Source organism: Pseudochaenichthys georgianus, chromosome 3 (genome assembly GCF_902827115.2).
Source record: "Pseudochaenichthys georgianus chromosome 3, fPseGeo1.2, whole genome shotgun sequence".
Classification (NCBI taxonomy): domain Eukaryota; kingdom Metazoa; phylum Chordata; class Actinopteri; order Perciformes; family Channichthyidae; genus Pseudochaenichthys; species Pseudochaenichthys georgianus.
The window spans coordinates 16,487,218-16,502,399 of record NC_047505.1 but is presented as its reverse complement, the minus strand read 5'-3'; the positions used below and the strand labels follow the sequence as shown (position 1 = coordinate 16,502,399).

The 15,182-nt window shown below is 44.2% G+C and overlaps 1 protein-coding gene across 1 annotated transcript in view; it reads right to left on the bottom strand.

The window, feature by feature from the left end:
* c1qtnf4 (C1q and TNF related 4) overlaps window positions 1-14,707 on the bottom strand; it is a 41,562-nt gene extending 26,855 nt beyond the window's left edge. The window contains exon 1 of the mRNA XM_034077694.2: window positions 14,614-14,707. The gene's annotated coding sequence lies outside the window, so the exon portion shown is untranslated. The remainder of the gene's footprint in view (window positions 1-14,613) is intronic.
* Window positions 14,708-15,182: the final 475 nt, after the last annotated feature.

Genomic DNA, 15,182 nt, shown 5'->3' with positions numbered 1-15,182 from the left:
CTCCCTCGATCATAACATTGGTGCAGAAAAAGTGATGGTGCTGTTGTATTTCCAAACGCTAGAAATATACTAATGCATATTCCTTCTGGCAGGTTATTTAAATGAGTTAGAAACATGCACAGTAATGTTCTGTCTATTGTTTGAATAACTTAAGTATTGTTTTTCATAGTTTTAAACAGGGTTTTCATGATCCATATAATATACTAACTCAGGCCAACTTGGTTGTAAAGGAACCAATAGCATAGCCAGTTGTTGCGTACCTAAACTCTTTTTATTTTTAGGCTAAATAGAAATTGAGCACAACCAAAAGCCTGCAATTACCCCCTATTGCAACTATGGTGGATCAAAGTCGAACCACAAGGTCGCTTATTTGTTAATAATTGAACAATTTCTCTTAATTCTACCTTTCTAATCGTCAAACAGCTTATTTGATTGAAAATACATTTGATGAAAGCAATGTTACTGATAGGGATGACAGCCAAAACATATGGAACAAATACATCTCTTTATAAAGTGCATACAAATATTGGCTCTCATATACAATAAGATGTTTGGAGATATTACAAAAGACTCATTCAAAGCGCTGCCTGCCACTTTGCAATAATACACATAAACCGTCATCATATACCAGAGGTTGGTATAATAGTCGATATAATTCCCCCGGCAAACTTCAGAGGCCTTTCACATCTATCGCGCTTCGCCAGTTTAAAAAAGAAAAAAAATCAATATGTGTTACCTGCTTCTCTCAGCGGGGCGAGCCACTGATTGAAAAACTCAGAAACCTGCCGGGCTGATCAGAGAAAGCACAAACTACAGCTTTATTTCACTTCATACTTTCAATTGGATGCAAAACCCAAATATATGAATAAAGCAACATGTTCCTACAGACAAAATCCCAGCCCCTAAAGCTTTGTATAATGATCAATACTGCGGCTCTGTTCTCCACGGAGCCTGCAGGGCCGCTGCGTGACTCATGTTCTGAAGCCGCCTCAGTCGGCCTCCTACCTGCTGGGTGGGCCAAAGCAAAGTTCAGGCTTCTGAGGGAAGGTGGATACAAAAGATCCCACTTCTGGCTGAAAGAAAATATGGAAATGTACCATGTAGAAGTGCTTAGTGTTATGAACCAATCCTGAAATCACTAGGACGATACAAAATCATCTTGTGTTGATGGAGCAAAGATTGCAATGTCTTTTCAAATCAATCCCACTGTGTGCAGACAAAGGCTGAAAGCAGTGTGAAGTTTATGGGCAGCAGAACTGAGTCTGAACTAAACTGCCTTTTTTTTTGCTCTAGTATATAAATATGTATTGCTTTTTACTTCACACGGCCATCGTTTTTGAAACCATGATATGAGTTCTACAAAGGATAACGTTGTCATAAAAGCAACTGGGACAAACTAGAAACATGAAGGATTCATTGGTTTTCTTTACTGACTAAAAGAGTAATCTGTTCACACATCGCACGGCTCTAGGGAACACACGTGCAGACACCATTAGTGACCCTACACCAGCCAACAATCAGGACACTTTGTCTGCTGTGACAATGATGTTTTCCTCTGTAATGTGTTACAATCAGAAATGCTAGATGCCGTTTGGAAGACGACACTGACGTTTGAACAGGTCCATTTATTAGGGCCCATGTGTTAAGACTCAGTTCCCATGCGTAAGTCCCAGGTTCGAATCCGGCAGGGAAGTTACGTTAATGCCGCCGTCTCCCCCTTTTAACACGTGGCTCTGAACTCCCACGAGTAACACGCTTCAAGTAGATCGGTACAAGGGTTGCCGATATAATATGGACCGCATTCGTCTAGCACCTCAGTCACACACTCAGATTGCACAGAGCTACCGTTGGGATCAATTTGAGGTTGAGTGTCTTGCTTGGACAACCTGCCAACCCGCTGAGCGGCAGCAACAACAGCTGCCAAGATAATCAGGAAAATGGAGGGACATATTGATGTTTTCAGTATTAGACAAAGTCACTTGATCACAAGCTCTGTTTCTTGCTGAGGGGAAGTTAGACCATGAAAGCCATTATGCCTCGCTAAAGTATAGCTTTTGATTTATTTTTAACACACTGCTTTACATTCACCCCGTGGCTCGAGCGTGTCAGGAAAACCGAACTGTTTTTGCAGCTGTATATCCTGGAGCTATAAATAATCAAATTAAAATGATCTGCACGTTGCTGTCTCTAACGAAACGAAACAGTTCATGAGGCTTCTTAGATGTTTTAAACTACATATTGTTGTTAGGTAACCTCCTCAGCAATGCCACATGACTCTACTGTTTGTTAATGGGGATCAATATCTTGATATGGTGTACAATTTAATATGAAATATAATGTGAAATGTTATTCTGCTCCGAGTACTAGGGTGGGTTAAATGCAGAGAACACATGTCACTGTGTGCTCTGCATGTGTGACCATTAAAGAGGGGTCCATCCCTCCAATTATATTCTGTCTCTATTTAAACATTGCATTGCAGTTTGTATACTGTTTTATCACAAAAGTGATTTTCATTGGTTTTGCCTTGGATAAAATAAAATGTGTAAATATATAAAATCTATTTCAGACATATTCAAATATCTGTAGTTTTTGGACATTTTAAATATGAAAACATGAATTTCTCTGGCTTTTGCGAGAATTAAAACGTTTGAATGATTCTCTTGTCAAATCTATTCATTTAACATACGTCTGAATTCAAAGGGCTCCTATTATGCTATTTGGGGTTTTCTCTTTCCTGTAGTGTGTTCTATATGTGTGTGTGTGTGCATGTAAATGGTCTTCAAAGGCTCAAATCCCAAAGACCCCCCCAGAGGGAGTTTCTCTGTAGCCTCCTGCCACGCCTCATGCTAACTATCCTGCATTGTGCACAGTGAAATGTATTATTTGCAGACCCGCAATAAACAGTATTACTCTGCCATCCTTTCTCATTATTGGATCTTCTCTCAGCTCTGCTTTTGGATTTGTGTATCCTTGCCAGGCCTGACACCTCCTCCCTTTACAACTGCACAAAGGGTAAAGAAAAAAAGAGTGTCTAATAAGCACCCCATCCACAACCTCAATGTTACAAGCTGGAGATGGAGTGCCCTGGTCACCTGGGACACAATATCAAAGAGAGTCGGGGGGGCTGTTATCTGGAGGTGCAGTGACAGACCCCGGCTGCTGCTGCTGTCCTTCATTAGTCCCCCTCCTCCTCCTTCCCTCCCCCTTCTCTCTCATCTTCAACACTTGTCACTGTGCTGTCAGCATGCCTGCTCGACTGTAGCCACGGGACCAGCCTGGGGACCGGATGGATGGCATGGATGAAGGACAGAAAGAAGGAATAAAAAATGAAAGCTTCTCGAGGTGTAAGCCAGGCTTGTCATCCGAAGCAAACAGAGGAAGATCCATTTCTATGGACTCTAATCCGTCCTGTAAATGTCTTCTTTCTCCTGCCACAGCCTGAGTACAATGAAAACCTGGAGCGGGAAGACTTGCTTTCTCAAAACTGTCAATTCAGCGTGTACACTACAGAGACACAGAAATATAAAAAGAAAGAGAAAAGTAACAGCGGTAGCGGCATCCTGCAGGTGTCTTGCCAGGAAACATTGATGATGGTGACAGACGAGACAGGAGCGAGGCAGCAGACTGGGCTCACTGTGTGTGTATCATTATGAGGACTTAGCAAACAAATGTCATCATTTATTGAGCCGGTTAATTAAAATGTGAGTAAATTATATGAAAAATCCCATTACAAAATGTACAAACAATCTATTGGCAAGTTATCATGGTCTGTTTTTATTGTCTGGTTCTGGATTGTGAATATGTTATATTTTCCAGGACAGCCGGCTCAATATCTACGATCTGAAACATCAACGGTTTTGGTGTCAGTTCCTTAGTATCAAAGAGCTGCTTTTTTAGAGCTGCCATTTTACTTTCAGACACATATTGCATTGAACCATACTTAAGAGAAGCAACACTTATTCATAGTTAATCCATTCAGTGCTTGAAAACAATCTGGTTTTATCGCTCGCTCATATATTATCTCCTCCACTGTTTCAGTTAACTCCAGGTATTCATTAATTGACCGGTGTACTGAAGCTAGTGTCACTATCTGAATCTCATTTGCAGAATACTACAGAAGCATGCTTATGTTTACCATCTCAGTTTTGAGTCCTAGCATGCTATCATTTGCTTATTAGAACTTTACATTAAGTAACCTATTGTTAAGGATGATATAAAGGGTGTTTGTTTAGCAGGAATGTGGTCATAAAATACAGGACAGACTGAATCTTTTACCTTAGGATGATGATGGTATTCATCCTCTGGGCACCACGAATGTCTATTGAAATGCGTGATGGTGATCCCTCAGATAATCGTCGAGACATGTCACTATAATCCAAAATGTTTTAACCTGCTTGTGGCACATAAAGTAATGGGATCACCACGATCAGTAGAATTTATTTTGTGAGGACCATGAATATTTGTTCAACATAACATGCCAATCCATCTGTGGGTTGTTAAAATATCTCAGTGGAGGATTGGCACATAGACCAATGATGCCAACGCTAGAGTGAAAACTCTGATGTACATAAAGGATTGCAAGTGTGACACTTACATATAGTCCACCATGTTCCTACAGTATCTCAGGAAGGGCTAATCAAACTGTGGCTCTAGAGAGGGCCATATACATTTTTACCTGAAGGCAACCATGGTCAAATGATGGTTATGGTAAGGATGGCCTCAGCTACCTGAATTGTAAAATTAGGGTTTAGCAGAAGGGGTTCTAGTTGATGGCAATCTGCAACCACTTAATGCTGCCACATCCAACCCACTGTCTCTTTAACTGAGCGGGGGAAAAAAATTAACAAAGGACTCTTAAAGGTGGGTATAGGTAATTTTGGAGAAACCAGCTCGGGTGTGCTAGAATTTGAAAATACACAGCCGGGCCGGCTAAAATGATTGGTCGTGCTTTTCACAGTACTACGGCTTCCACAGATGACATTTTTTCTATGGATTTTTTGTCAAAGCACTTCAGATATTCATTGCTATCGGGATGTTAAGAGCATTCCATGGAATATAACACAAAGTGTATCTCGAGCCGGTTTCTGAAACTTACCTACCCCACCTTTAATTCCGACTTTATTGAGCTTTGTCACTCTCTAACTAGCAAATGCATCACAGGACAATGGCGCGTTAAAACGTATGGAGGAGAAGATTCCCATGAAGGATTTGTATTTATGGGACTGGAGAGATGTTAAAGTGATCATAACGTTTTGGGACATAGGGTTTTGTTTAAAGCAATGAGCAGTGAGTGCTATTATTTCAGGATGTCTCAGGAGACAGATCAGTGCAACAACAGGGTTTATCACACAATGACTCCCTGTATAACTCAAATATGTCTTCAACTGTCATGTCTCTCCGCTCAGGGCTTATGGTCTGGCTTTATCCCAACAGTAATCCTAGAATCCTAAGTGAATGCTTGGAAATAATTTGGCTTTCACATCACAGCTGACTATGTGTTCACACTGTTGTGCTCACAAAACACTCACCTGCAGTAAGTCAATAATCTCACATGATTTGAGGCACTTTGTTTTTTTTGTGTGGGATGCAAGTTGAATTTTCGAAGACTGGCATAGTCGGAGGAAACAGCTATCCATATGCTTTGAGTATTCTGGTTGTTGTTTGCAGAGGTGTATTCAACAGCAGCTAAACAACCTTTGCCAATAGCCCACATCAGTTTTATTTGGAACATACTGCCAGTTGTACTGTTACAGCACCAGCTTCGTCAATACAACAGGAACAGCAATGTGTGTGGACTTGATGGACGCGAGACAGTTTACAATTTGTGATATGTCCTCCTAACTCTTTTTAAATAATCTGCGACAGCATATATTCTGCATTTATTACCTGTGGTTAAGAAAAAAATGTTGTGTTTAAATACTTTTTCTGCAAAACTCTTTACAACAGCAATTCATTCTGCAGTTTAGAGGAATTTCATATAAAACCACCGCTATCCTCTGCTGAGTTATAGAAGGTCGTTCGTGTAATTTGTTGCTCCTGCCTCACTCCTGAATCTTGTTCAGAAAACCAGGGGGCTAGACTCAGGTGGAAATAATTCTGTATTACCCTCCCTGAACCATCTCTTTTAAAATATTGTGGTTACTATGGCATTGCTATAACCATGGAAATACATTTGTTATGCTATGTTGTAATTACGCACCCCATACCACCCCCTGGTAATTACAAGATACATTTCTTAGTAATAAGAATAAGATAAGGATTGCATAATTATGTTACGGCATAATTAGAAGATACAGCAGTCATAATGATTTCCTTTTTCTTTGGTGAATGCTGCAATTTATGTAGGAATGGCAACAGATAAGTGCTGGTGTGCACTGGAGTACATCCTGTCCAGGACCTTTAATGAACTGAGATCCCTGCAGTCCTTTTTGTAAATAATCTTGTTGTCAGATCATCTGTCAGTGACATCTACATTTAGGGTGCATTGTTGTGCATTTGTTAAAGAAAGAAAACTGGGGATTGTTAGGCATATATAGGGGTGTTGGAGAACAGAGTGAAACCAGATTTTCCGCCTGAAACATGATGCTTTTTAATTCCTTTTGATTTGGTACTATAATAGTTACCTTAAGTGACTAAGCCCTGTAAATTCTCTTTCGACCAATTTACAGGGTTTCTGAAAAGCTTTAGCATTCAAGAGAGACATGGAGAGCCCAGACTTGGATAAAATAAGGTTAACTGTTTTCCCAATAAGAGGATGTGTGTTCCTGAGTATCTGAGCAGAGTCACCGCCCTGTCTTTTTTATAAGCTCGTGCAAGGTGGCAGTGGCATGAGGAAAGGCAGTGTAGTGCTTTATCCACATTCTGCAAACTGTTTCATCATACTAAGGAATTGTTATGTAGTGTATTGAGTTGGTATTCCTTTGTCGGATGCAGGAAAAGAGATGTGTCAAGAGAGTTTCCTTCAACCTAAATAAGTCACATTTCCCCTCCAGACATACAGTACTTCCACTTCCTCATGCACCTGTTTCTATGCTTTCCCCAGATTGTCTTTGTTGCTTTGCGCCATTGCTTTCGAGCCTCTGATTTAGGTTTTAAAAATGTGTTATGCAACCTAAAATAATTCTATAATTTATGATTTATGATTTAGGGAACGATTTAGGGATAGGGAACGGCCCCCCTGATCTGAACCGGAGTGGTGGTTTGTTACTGGACTTCTGTGCTAGTCATGGATTGGCCATAACAAACACCATGTTCGAACATAAGGATACTCATAAGTGTACGTGGTACCAGAGCACCCTAGGCAGAAGGTCCATGATCGATTTCGTTATCGTATCATCGGACCTGAGGCCGTATGTTTTGGACACTCGGGTAAAGAGAGGGGCGGAGTTGTCAACTGATCACCATCTGGTGGTGAGTTGGGTCGAGTGGCGGGGGAAGCCTCTGGATAGACCTGGTAAGCCCAAACGTGTAGTTCGGGTGAACTGGGAACGTCTGGAGGAGGCCCAAGTTCAGGAGGCCTTCAACTCACACCTCCGGCGGAGCTTTTCGGGCATTCCTGTGGAGGTTGGGGACATTGAACCAGAGTGGTCGGTGTTCAAAGCCTCTATTGCCGAAGCCGCGGTGGGGAGCTGTGGTCTCAAGGTCTTAGGTGCCTCAAGGGGCGGTAACCCTCGAACCTCCTGGTGGACACCGGTGGTCAGGGAAGCCGTCCGACTGAAGAAGGAGGCCTTCAGGGATTTGTTATCCCGGGGGACTCCCGAAGCAGTTGCAAGGTACCGACAGGCCCGAAGGGCAGCAGCCTCACCCGTGGCCGAGGCAAAGCAGCGGGTGTGGGAGAAGTTCGGAGAAGACATGGAGAAGGACTTTCGGGCGGCACCAAAGTTGTTCTGGAAAACTGTCCGACACCTCAGGAGGGGGAAGCAGGGGACCATCCAAGCTGTGTACAGTAAGGATGGGACGTTGTTGACCTCAACTGATGGAGTGTTGGGACGTTGGAAGGAACACTTTGAGGAACTCCTGAACCCGACAACTCCGCCCTCTATGTTAGAGGCAGAGCTGGAGTATGACGGGGGATCAACGCCAATCTCCCGGGGGGAGGTCACTGAGGTCGTCAAACAACTCCACAGTGGCAAAGCCCCGGGGGTGGATGAGATCCGCCCGGAAATGCTGAAGGCTCTGGGTGTTGAGGGACTGTCATGGTTGACACGTCTCATCAACGTTGCGTGGAAGTCGGAAACGGTACCGAAGGAGTGGCAGACCGGGGTGGTGGTCCCCCTTTTCAAAAAGGGGGATCAGAGGGTGTGTGCCAATTACAGAGGCATCACACTACTCAGCCTCCCCGGGAAAGTTTACTCCAAGGTACTCGAAAGGAGGGTCAGGCCGATTGTCGAACCTCAGATTGAGGAGGAACAATGCGGATTCCGTCCTGGTCGTGGAACGACGGATCAGCTTTTTACTCTCGCAAGGATCCTGGAGGGGGCCTGGGAGTACGCTTATCCGGTCTACATGTGTTTTGTAGACTTGGAGAAGGCGTATGACCGGGTTCCCAGGGAGTTACTGTGGGAGGTGCTGCGGGAGTATGGGGTGAGGGGGTCTCTACTCAGGGCCATCCAATCTCTGTACTCCCAAAGCGAGAGCTGTGTCCGGGTCCTCGGCAGTAAGTCGGACCCATTTCCGGTGAGGGTTGGCCTCCGCCAGGGCTGCGCTTTGTCACCAATCCTGTTTGTAATATACATGGATCGGATTTCGAGGCGTAGTCGTGGGGGGGGGGGTCTGCAGTTCGGTGGACTAAGGATTGCACCACTGCTTTTTGCAGATGATGTGGTTCTGATGGCTTCATCGGTCTGCGACCTTCAGCACTCACTGGATCGGTTCGCAACCGAGTGTGAAGCGGCTGGGATGAGGATCAGCACCTCCAAATCTGAGGCCATGGTTCTCAGCAGGAAACCGATGGACTGTCCACTCCAAGTAGGGAATGAGTCCTTACCCCAAGTGAAGGAGTTCAAGTATCTCGGGGTCTTGTTCTCGAGTGAGGGATCAATGGAGCGTGAGATGGGCCGGAGAATCGGAGCAGCGGGAGCGGTATTGCAGTCGCTTTACCGCACCGTTGTGACGAAAAGGGAGCTGAGCCGGAAGGCAAAGCTCTCTGTCTACCGGGCCATTTTCGTTCCTACCCTCACCTATGGTCATGAAGGATGGGTCATGACCGAAAGAACGAGATCGCGGATACAAGCGGCCGAGATGGGTTTCCTCCGCCGGGTGGCTGGTGTCTCCCTTAGAGATAAGGTGAGAAGTTCGGTCATCAGGGAGGGACTCGGAGTTGAGCCGCTCCTCCTTCGCGTCGAAAGAAGCCAGTTGAGGTGGTTCGGGCACCTAGTTAGGATGCCACCTGGGCGCCTCCCTAGGGAGGTGTTCCAGGCACGTCCAGCTGGGAAGAGACCAAGGGGTAGACCTAGGACCAGGTGGAGGGATTATATCTCTTCGCTGGCCTGGGAGCGCCTTGGGATCCCCCAGTCAGAGCTGGTTGATGTCGCCAGGGAAAAGAAAGTTTGGGGCTCTCTGCTGGAACTGCTACCCCCGCGACCCGACCACGGATAAGCGGGAGAAGATGGATGGATGGATGGATGGATGATTTATGATTTCACACGGGATGCAAACTGAGATCTCATGGGTCAAAGTCCTGTTCGTTTGAATCATCCATTACATCCATACCTGACTATTTATACCACATCTCATGACTTCCGGAGAACTGGCTCTAGGTGTCTTCTGATGCAGCAGATGGTTTTATATAGTTATCACCTGAAAGCCTTCGGGATTTTAGCCTTTGCAGAACATTTACATGCACCAACACTATTTAACACACTACAGGATAGGGAAAACCCCAAAAAGCATGATATGATATCAGCGACGTGCAGTCAGGGGAGGCAGAGCCTCACCTGTCATACTCCAATGTAATGGGAAAACAACTAAAGAAAAACTAAATAGTAATAATAATAAAATGTCTCCACTGATCTGTGTTGTAAGTGTGATTTATGTATGATTCCAATCGCTTTTTATAGTCAAAATCAGCAAATTTGCAGAGCTCCGCTACAACTACGGGTAGCGATGAGAAGTTTGGCAGGGACGAGCTTTGCCTCTCGTAAGCCCACAGTAACTGGCTGGAGCGCGGGCACTAATTTAACGCGGGCACTTATTTTGTTAGCGCGCTCAAGCCAGTTACTGTGGGGTAACGTGAGGCACAGATGAGATCTGCCTCACCTCAGAATGCGTCACCCCACAGCAGTGGCGAGCCGTCAGGGCTCTCTAAGCCCTCTGTGAGGGCCTAAGATATTCTAAAAAATAATATTTTAAAACATTAAAAAAAAAACATTTTTTAAATTTTCTTTTTTTATATTTATTTGTTACATTTTTCATTAGTTTTACCAAAAATAACTTGATTTAATTGTATTTCAAATAATATTTCCAAAGAAATAAATCCTTCGAATCTGCCTGTTCAGTTTCTGTTGGAATGTGAAGGGTTAAATGCCGTCTCTGCGAGTTACTGTGAAGACGGGAGGGCTTGTTGGTCCCTCTCTACATTCACAGAGGGCCAGCTACAGTAACGGCCCGTCTACACTACAGGCATCAAAAAATCTTGAAGCTGGGCGTGTCTGAGGCTTGGCGATTTCTCGCGCCCAAGGCGACCAACAACCAATCAGGAATCTCCCGCCCGCCCCCGGCATACAAAGCAATAGCAATGTTAAAACGAAGTAAACTGGATATAAACTCCCCAAACAGGCGAAAACTTACCAGTTTCACCCACTGTCTCTGCCACCTCCCTCCATGCCTGGTTCCTCCGGTTTGTATCCCGGTAAATAGTTGTGGTCGTAAAGAACCGGGTGATTTGCTACCGTAATTTCTCGTTTGGAATATGAGGAAATGAACTGGCTCTCCCAGCTTGCACGCGGTTTGATTGGCTAGCGCTTGTACTGGCGGGATTTGCATAAACGGGATTTGATTGGCTGATGCTAGCTTCGAAAGCATCGGGAGCATCAAAAGTTGAACATTGCTCAACTTTTGATGCTCATGATGCTTGCAAAGCCATGCCATGCTCCCCACAATGCAGTTCGGCGAAGATTCAAAATCTTCTACGTCACCCCAGTCAAATGAATGGGCGAAGCGTTGAAAGTTTCGATGCCTGTAGTGTAGACGGGGCGTAACTCAATGAGAGAGTAATGTCAAATTACAGTACAATTGACCAATCATATCTTCCCACTAAATGGGCGGGCTTTATTTTCGCGGACTTTTTGACAAGTTCCGCCCGCTGTGAGGTCTATGCAAGTGGTGCAGTGACGCGTCCTAAAACCCGGAAGTAAGCTGCGCTCGGATTCCCTCGACAGAAAGCAGTGGGATTTCTCCATAGGATTTTGGAAAATAGCTCGAAATAAGGTCTGTGGAAAACGAACCTGTTAGATAAATGCACGTTTTGTTCAGTCGGATAATATCCACATGTCTATCCTACTTTTATTATTTTCTAATCATAAATCTAATCGATAGATTTATGATCGATAGATTTATAATTAGCATAAGTTCGTTCATGATGGCTCACTTCAGTGATAGTGATGACATCGTTGCGAAATTATTAACCGAGTCATTTTCAAGATTGAGTTACAATGATAAACTGGAGTGGCAAAGGATCAGCTGAATGACCCGCAAGTGCTTCATCCAAAAGGACAGGAGGATGGACTTTGTGTTTCAGTGATTTATCATCAAAGGTAGGCCTAAGTCATTTTCAATGTGGGCCGCCGTGCCGACTTAATTCATTTGTAATTGTTACTTGGCTGTGGTGGGCGCCCTGTCATGATAGGTGTTTATATAAATGGTGTTGTTTTGTGTGGTCGAGGGTCGCTGTCATTGATGCGTTTTGCACCTCGGACCACTGTTTTGATATTCCGCTGAAGTATACGTTGTGACGTAATAACTCTTCTTCCTAGGGCCTAGGTATAAAAGTCACGGCTCGCCACTGCCCCACAGAAACTGGCTGGAAAGCGGGCCCATCTCACTGTAGGTCACCAATGTAATGTTTGTAGATCCCTTTATTACATTTATCCTCGCCATCCATAGTCTCTAAATAACTTATTTCACGTATATATGATATTTAGGCTCGCTGGTCTCATCATACAACGGCAATGAAAAAAGCACCAGGAGAGGCAGCCATAACCTCTGCCGCACTGAAGGGGGCGCACGTGAGCCCACAGGTTCTTGTTGCTACTGTTATTCTACGCAGAGACGGTAGACGCAAACAACAAACTAGACTTTTGAAACTAGAGGAAGATAAGGAGGACTTTTACAAAAAAGTAATAGAGATTGTTGTCCAGAAGGATAGCATGGACTTCATCTTCAAGTCAAGGTAAGACCCCAATTGTAATGAACATGGGATCTTACTAAGAAAGAACAATCCAATATTTAGATTTTGGGTATCCTTTTGTTGAACGGTGTGTTTAAAATGAATCGAAGCATCAGACTAAAAAAGCTTTTGAAAATAACCGAATATTTCGATTAAGGTCAAAATATAATATTTGTAAATCTGACTCTGAAAGAGTCAGTGCCTCACCAGCCATGAACCTCACCGCACGTCACTGTATGATATCTTTAAGAGTGCCTTGTGATCAGTCACTGAAGGCTGTGCATTTTTTAACGTATTTGACACCCCAGGAATAAACCAGGGCTTCTATTTCAGCTGTATTTTGCTCATCAACAACAAATGTACTAGTGATACATGAAGTATATTTATTTAGACAAAGCCAAAAAATGGAGCACAGAAGTGTACGGAGCCCCCTAGGGGACATGGAGAAAAAAAAAAAAATTCTTTAAAAAAAATAAAATGTTTTGCGAGATCTCGCAAAACCTTTGCGAGATATCGCAAAACCCCTTTGCGAGATCTCGCAATACTTTTGCGAGATCTCGCAAAACCCCGTTGTAGTTTGTAGACGGTCCATAAGCACTCCTCTCCCTCCTCCAGCTGCAGATTGTGACCAATTCTTGATGTTTAGCTCGGATGACGGCGCGTATCGAACTGTTCTGATAAAAACGACTCTGTAGCTCGTTGTCTACCTTGCTATGATTGTAAAGTCATGTTGTTTGTATTTTTACAACGTTATGTTCATGAGTTATTGATCCGCGAAATTCGAATCTGTCAATAACTCAGCTCAGAGGAACGTGCATGTCCCCTCGCTCTGAGTGTTCTCTGGAGGTGTCTTCACTTATGTGAAACCCTTTATATATACAGTATGTGTGAAACCCGTGCCTATTGCCAAGCACTGATGTTATATCTTTATATTTAAGGCCAAGCTCAAAGTAAAATCGATGAACCACTCCATTGTTGTGGTTTCTGTGTTGCCGTATAGCAGCCGAACTGACCAGGAAGTACTAAATGAAAAGTATTGCGAGATCTCGCAAAAACATTTTTTTTGTTTTGTTCAAATTATTATTTGTTTTCTTCTCCATGTCTCCTAGGGGGCTCCGTAGAAGTGGGCCACACTGCAGGAGTGGATTGAGAATTATCTTCACCAATTCAAACTGTATATCCAAGCTGCAATATTCCCCAAAGCAGCGAGCTCCAAACTTTACAGAACCGTCTCCCAAACCTTTAGGGGGGGGTTTACATGTATAAGTAGAGCATTCCTTTACTTAACTCAGCATTATAGTGTGTAAGAGTGTGTTAGTATGATGATATAGGTCAGAGTATCTTTTATCTGCTGCTTTCTTTGTTTGCTTTCTCTACATCAGGAGACGCCCTCAGTTTTGGATAAAACAGGGGAGAAGCGGCTGGACACAGTCACGCAGACGCACAGATGCTGCAAATAACACAAGCGTAGGCCTGTTTCCAAATGTGTAATCTGTGCACACACCTCGAGTCAGAGGATGAATCTGTTGCCTGCGGCATCTGTGTGCCACCGATCTGGATTAAGATACTGTGTCTGCAGACAAAAGGAGTCACCTCCTCAGTGTGGGGAAGCCATCCAGAGATAAGAGAGATCTCGTCACCTCCGTGGTATTAACAACCCCCCACTGCTACAGGGCTCATTTAATGAGAAATAAATAAAGCACATGATATCCATGCATGTGCTGCAAGATGTTAAAATATGCAGGTTGTCCTTTTGCACAGCACATAATATCACTCTAGCTATCACACATGATACTCACACATGATATATACATTCCTCCCTCAGTTGAAGTATCGCTGTTTCTGGAGATCAGTGCGAATAAATAATGCACTCTGCTCAGACGCGGCACGACTGCTGAACACACACGCTTTTTTTCCACCAGCAGCACGCATCACTTAAGCATTCATTAATATTACAGCATCACTTACACCCCATTTTTTTGTTCATCCGGAGAATGACACTCTTACATTGGGATGGACACAACACGTCCCGGACTCTTTCTCTTCTGTTGACATTCGTCCCTCCCTCAGGACACCGCAAAACCCCCACTGATGCCCCGGGGTTTTACGCTGCGTGCCTTCACACTCACAACTTGAGCGTCAAGTTCACCCCCCTCACGATGTGTTCACCTTCATGAACCTGAATGTCAGCATTAAATTACAGCTTGCAAAAATAAGAGTTTTCTCACCTGTAGGCTATGTATGCAGTCTTCTGTCCTGGGTGTGGGTGTGTGCAGCGCAGAGATGAAACTTATGTCTCTCCAGCGCTGTAGAAAAAACCCTCCCCTACTCTTCCTCTCTCCTCCCTCTCTCCTCCCACCCTCCTCACTCACTCTCCTTGCTCTTTTTTTCCCTTCACTCGCTGTTTTTTCTCCATCTGCCTCTTTCTCCCTCCTTCAGTGTGTTCCTTCAACCTGCTGCTGTCTTTGAAGCTGAGTTAACAACCCCCCCCACACACGCAAACACACACACACAATATAAATGATAAGAGGGGGTTATGATCTGAAGAGGTCTTGGAGGTGCAATGCGTACCACTGCAGTGGAGCTACTGGTGAGATGCTCTGTTAAATCAGATGTGTGTGTGTGTGTGTGTGTGTGTGTGTGTGTGTGTGTGTGTGTGTGTGTGTGTGTGTGTGTGTGTGTGTGTGTGTGTGCAGTCGTGTTTGCCAGTGTGTGTGCACGTGTTTGTGTGTACACAGATAAATAGGAGGGGAGGACACGCCGTGCCATAATAACTGCTGGGCTTCGCTATGTGGCG